The sequence below is a fragment of the Lasioglossum baleicum genome, chromosome 2 (assembly GCF_051020765.1).
Source record: "Lasioglossum baleicum chromosome 2, iyLasBale1, whole genome shotgun sequence".
Taxonomy (NCBI): domain Eukaryota; kingdom Metazoa; phylum Arthropoda; class Insecta; order Hymenoptera; family Halictidae; genus Lasioglossum; species Lasioglossum baleicum.
The window spans coordinates 2,176,240-2,183,260 of record NC_134930.1 but is presented as its reverse complement, the minus strand read 5'-3'; positions in this window follow the sequence as shown (position 1 = coordinate 2,183,260).

Here is a 7,021-nt window from a genome sequence, read left to right as displayed (position 1 = left end):
ATTTGTAATATCGCTGATGGAATCAGTGATTCTGCACACTAATTTTTATGTGTGCAGCTCGACGTCGGTCTATTACATCTTTACTGTAATATTTAAATTATTTGTAATATCGCTGATGGAATCAGCGATTCTGCACACTAATTTTTATGTGTGCAGCTCGACGTCGGTCTATTACATCTTTACTGTAATATTTAAATTATTTGTAATATCGCTGATGGGATCAGCGATTCTGCACACTAATTTTTATGTGTGCAGCTCGACGTCGGTCTATTACATCTTTACTGCAATATTTAAATTATTTGTAATATCGCTGATGGAATCAGTGATTCTGCACACTAATTTTTATGTGTGCAGCTCGACGTCGGTCTATTACATCTTTACTGTAATATTTAAATTGTTTGTAATATCGCTGATGGAATCAGTGATTCTGCACACTAATTTTTATGTGTGCAGCTCGACGTCGGTCTATTACATCTTTACTGTAATATTTAAATTATTGTAATATCGCTGATGGAATCAGTGATTCTGCACACTAATTTTTATGTGTGCAGCTCGACGTCGGTCTATTACATCTTTACTGTAATATTTAAATTATTTGTAATATCGCTGATGGTATCAGCGATTCTGCACACTAATTTTTATGTGTGCAGCTCGACGTCGGTCTATTACATCTTTACTGTAATATTTAAATTATTTGTAATATCGCTGATGGAATCAGTGATTCTGCACACTAATTTATATGTGTGCAGCTCGACGTCGGTCTATTACATCTTTACTGTAATATTTAAATTATTTGTAATATCGCTGATGGAATCAGTGATTCTGCACACTAATTTTTATGTGTGCAGCTCGACGTCGGTCTATTACATCTTTACTGCAATATTTAAATTATTTGTAATATCGCTGATGGAATCAGTGATTCTGCACACTAATTTTTATGTGTGCAGCTCGACGTCGGTCTATTACATCTTTACTGTAATATTTAAATTATTTGTAATATCGCTGATGGAATCAGCGATTCTGCACACTAATTTTTATGTGTGCAGCTCGACGTCGGTCTATTACATCTTTACTGTAATATTTAAATTATTTGTAATATCGCTGATGGCATCAGCGATTCTGCACACTAATTTTTATGTGTGCAGCTCGACGTCGGTCTATTACATCTTTACTGTAATATTTAAATTATTTGTAATATCGCTGATGGAATCAGCGATTCTGCACACTAATTTTTATGTGTGCAGCTCGACGTCGGTCTATTACATCTTTACTGTAATATTTAAATTATTTGTAATATCGCTGATGGGATCAGCGATTCTGCACACTAATTTTTATGTGTGCAGCTCGACGTCGGTCTATTACATCTTTACTGTAATATTTAAATTATTTGTAATATCGCTGATGGAATCAGTGATTCTGCACACTAATTTTTATGTGTGCAGCTCGACGTCGGTCTATTACATCTTTACTGTAATATTTAAATTATTTGTAATATCGCTGATGGAATCAGTGATTCTGCACACTAATTTTTATGTGTGCAGCTCGACGTCGGTCTATTACATCTTTACTGTAATATGGTATGGTATGGACATGATATTTGGTCCCCTCAGGGTTTCAAATTCATTTACCAATCCTCTCCTTTTTCCACTCTCACCATCGCCTTTTCAGCGGGACCTACTGTTTATGGTGGGTTCCGAACCACCTTTTGCCAACAACACGTGAAAAACACCCCGGGTGGGTCACTTTCCGGTTTTTGACCAGACGGTCACCCATCCTAGTGCCGGTCACGTTCCACGTTGTTTAACTTCGGTGATCTAACGAGAACCGGTGCTTTCAACGGGACTACGGTTGTTGGCTACTGTAATATTTAAATTGTTTGTAATATCGCTGATGGAATCAGTGATTCTGCACACTAATTTTTATGTGTGCAGCTCGACGTCGGTCTATTACATCTTTACTGTAATATTTAAATTATTTGTAATATCGCTGATGGAATCAGTGATTCTGCACACTAATTTTTATGTGTGCAGCTCGACGTCGGTCTATTACATCTTTACTGTAATATTTAAATTATTTGTAATATCGCTGATGGAATCAGCGATTCTGCACACTAATTTTTATGTGTGCAGCTCGACGTCGGTCTATTACATCTTTACTGTAATATTTAAATTATTTGTAATATCGCTGATGGAATCAGTGATTCTGCACACTAATTTTTATGTGTGCAGCTCGACGTCGGTCTATTACATCTTTACTGTAATATTTAAATTGTTTGTAATATCGCTGATGGAATCAGTGATTCTGCACACTAATTTTTATGTGTGCAGCTCGACGTCGGTCTATTACATCTTTACTGTAATATTTAAATTGTTTGTAATATCGCTGATGGAATCAGTGATTCTGCACACTAATTTTTATGTGTGCAGCTCGACGTCGGTCTATTACATCTTTACTGTAATATTTAAATTATTTGTAATATCGCTGATGGAATCAGCGATTCTGCACACTAATTTTTATGTGTGCAGCTCGACGTCGGTCTATTACATCTTTACTGTAATATTTAAATTATTTGTAATATCGCTGATGGAATCAGTGATTCTGCACACTAATTTTTATGTGTGCAGCTCGACGTCGGTCTATTACATCTTTACTGTAATATTTAAATTATTTGTAATATCGCTGATGGAATCAGTGATTCTGCACACTAATTTTTATGTGTGCAGCTCGACGTCGGTCTATTACATCTTTACTGTAATATTTAAATTATTTGTAATATCGCTGATGGTATCAGCGATTCTGCCCACTAATTTTTATGTGTGCAGCTCGACGTCGGTCTATTACATCTTTACTGTAATATTTAAATTATTTGTAATATCGCTGATGGAATCAGTGATTCTGCACACTAATTTTTATGTGTGCAGCTCGACGTCGGTCTATTACATCTTTACTGTAATATTTAAATTATTTGTAATATCGCTGATGGAATCAGTGATTCTGCACACTAATTTTTATGTGTGCAGCTCGACGTCGGTCTATTACATCTTTACTGTAATATTTAAATTATTTGTAATATCGCTGATGGAATCAGTGATTCTGCACACTAATTTATATGTGTGCAGCTCGACGTCGGTCTATTACATCTTTACTGTAATATTTAAATTATTTGTAATATCGCTGATGGAATCAGTGATTCTGCACACTAATTTTTATGTGTGCAGCTCGACGTCGGTCTATTACATCTTTACTGCAATATTTAAATTATTTGTAATATCGCTGATGGAATCAGTGATTCTGCACACTAATTTTTATGTGTGCAGCTCGACGTCGGTCTATTACATCTTTACTGTAATATTTAAATTATTTGTAATATCGCTGATGGAATCAGCGATTCTGCACACTAATTTTTATGTGTGCAGCTCGACGTCGGTCTATTACATCTTTACTGTAATATTTAAATTATTTGTAATATCGCTGATGGGATCAGCGATTCTGCACACTAATTTTTATGTGTGCAGCTCGACGTCGGTCTATTACATCTTTACTGTAATATTTAAATTATTTGTAATATCGCTGATGGAATCAGTGATTCTGCACACTAATTTTTATGTGTGCAGCTCGACGTCGGTCTATTACATCTTTACTGTAATATTTAAATTATTTGTAATATCGCTGATGGAATCAGTGATTCTGCACACTAATTTTTATGTGTGCAGCTCGACGTCGGTCTATTACATCTTTACTGTAATATGGTATGGTATGGACATGATATTTGGTCCCCTCAGGGTTTCAAATTCATTTACCAATCCTCTCCTTTTTCCACTCTCACCATCGCCTTTTCAGCGGGACCTACTGTTTATGGTGGGTTCCGAACCACCTTTTGCCAACAACACGTGAAAAACACCCCGGGTGGGTCACTTTCCGGTTTTTGACCAGACGGTCACCCATCCTAGTGCCGGTCACGTTCCACGTTGTTTAACTTCGGTGATCTAACGAGAACCGGTGCTTTCAACGGGACTACGGTTGTTGGCTACTGTAATATTTAAATTGTTTGTAATATCGCTGATGGAATCAGTGATTCTGCACACTAATTTTTATGTGTGCAGCTCGACGTCGGTCTATTACATCTTTACTGTAATATTTAAATTATTTGTAATATCGCTGATGGAATCAGTGATTCTGCACACTAATTTTTATGTGTGCAGCTCGACGTCGGTCTATTACATCTTTACTGTAATATTTAAATTATTTGTAATATCGCTGATGGAATCAGCGATTCTGCACACTAATTTTTATGTGTGCAGCTCGACGTCGGTCTATTACATCTTTACTGTAATATTTAAATTATTTGTAATATCGCTGATGGAATCAGTGATTCTGCACACTAATTTTTATGTGTGCAGCTCGACGTCGGTCTATTACATCTTTACTGTAATATTTAAATTGTTTGTAATATCGCTGATGGAATCAGTGATTCTGCACACTAATTTTTATGTGTGCAGCTCGACGTCGGTCTATTACATCTTTACTGTAATATTTAAATTGTTTGTAATATCGCTGATGGAATCAGTGATTCTGCACACTAATTTTTATGTGTGCAGCTCGACGTCGGTCTATTACATCTTTACTGTAATATTTAAATTATTTGTAATATCGCTGATGGAATCAGCGATTCTGCACACTAATTTTTATGTGTGCAGCTCGACGTCGGTCTATTACATCTTTACTGTAATATTTAAATTATTTGTAATATCGCTGATGGAATCAGTGATTCTGCACACTAATTTTTATGTGTGCAGCTCGACGTCGGTCTATTACATCTTTACTGTAATATTTAAATTATTTGTAATATCGCTGATGGAATCAGTGATTCTGCACACTAATTTTTATGTGTGCAGCTCGACGTCGGTCTATTACATCTTTACTGTAATATTTAAATTATTTGTAATATCGCTGATGGTATCAGCGATTCTGCCCACTAATTTTTATGTGTGCAGCTCGACGTCGGTCTATTACATCTTTACTGTAATATTTAAATTATTTGTAATATCGCTGATGGAATCAGTGATTCTGCACACTAATTTTTATGTGTGCAGCTCGACGTCGGTCTATTACATCTTTACTGTAATATTTAAATTATTTGTAATATCGCTGATGGAATCAGTGATTCTGCACACTAATTTTTATGTGTGCAGCTCGACGTCGGTCTATTACATCTTTACTGTAATATTTAAATTATTTGTAATATCGCTGATGGAATCAGTGATTCTGCACACTAATTTATATGTGTGCAGCTCGACGTCGGTCTATTACATCTTTACTGTAATATTTAAATTATTTGTAATATCGCTGATGGAATCAGTGATTCTGCACACTAATTTTTATGTGTGCAGCTCGACGTCGGTCTATTACATCTTTACTGTAATATTTAAATTATTTGTAATATCGCTGATGGAATCAGCGATTCTGCACACTAATTTTTATGTGTGCAGCTCGACGTCGGTCTATTACATCTTTACTGTAATATTTAAATTATTTGTAATATCGCTGATGGAATCAGTGATTCTGCACACTAATTTTTATGTGTGCTGCTCGACGTCGGTCTATTACATCTTTACTGTAATATTTAAATTATTTGTAATATCGCTGATGGAATCAGTGATTCTGCACACTAATTTTTATGTGTGCAGCTCGACGTCGGTCTATTACATCTTTACTGTAATATTTAAATTATTTGTAATATCGCTGATGGAATCAGTGATTCTGCACACTAATTTTTATGTGTGCAGCTCGACGTCGGTCTATTACATCTTTACTGTAATATTTAAATTATTTGTAATATCGCTGATGGAATCAGTGATTCTGCACACTAATTTTTATGTGTGCAGCTCGACGTCGGTCTATTACATCTTTACTGTAATATTTAAATTATTTGTAATATCGCTGATGGAATCAGCGATTCTGCACACTAATTTTTATGTGTGCAGCTCGACGTCGGTCTATTACATCTTTACTGTAATATTTAAATTATTTGTAATATCGCTGATGGGATCAGCGATTCTGCACACTAATTTTTATGTGTGCAGCTCGACGTCGGTCTATTACATCTTTACTGCAATATTTAAATTATTTGTAATATCGCTGATGGAATCAGTGATTCTGCACACTAATTTTTATGTGTGCAGCTCGACGTCGGTCTATTACATCTTTACTGTAATATTTAAATTGTTTGTAATATCGCTGATGGAATCAGTGATTCTGCACACTAATTTTTATGTGTGCAGCTCGACGTCGGTCTATTACATCTTTACTGTAATATTTAAATTATTGTAATATCGCTGATGGAATCAGTGATTCTGCACACTAATTTTTATGTGTGCAGCTCGACGTCGGTCTATTACATCTTTACTGTAATATTTAAATTATTTGTAATATCGCTGATGGTATCAGCGATTCTGCACACTAATTTTTATGTGTGCAGCTCGACGTCGGTCTATTACATCTTTACTGTAATATTTAAATTATTTGTAATATCGCTGATGGAATCAGTGATTCTGCACACTAATTTATATGTGTGCAGCTCGACGTCGGTCTATTACATCTTTACTGTAATATTTAAATTATTTGTAATATCGCTGATGGAATCAGTGATTCTGCACACTAATTTTTATGTGTGCAGCTCGACGTCGGTCTATTACATCTTTACTGCAATATTTAAATTATTTGTAATATCGCTGATGGAATCAGTGATTCTGCACACTAATTTTTATGTGTGCAGCTCGACGTCGGTCTATTACATCTTTACTGTAATATTTAAATTATTTGTAATATCGCTGATGGAATCAGCGATTCTGCACACTAATTTTTATGTGTGCAGCTCGACGTCGGTCTATTACATCTTTACTGTAATATTTAAATTATTTGTAATATCGCTGATGGGATCAGCGATTCTGCACACTAATTTTTATGTGTGCAGCTCGACGTCGGTCTATTACATCTTTACTGTAATATTTAAATTATTTGT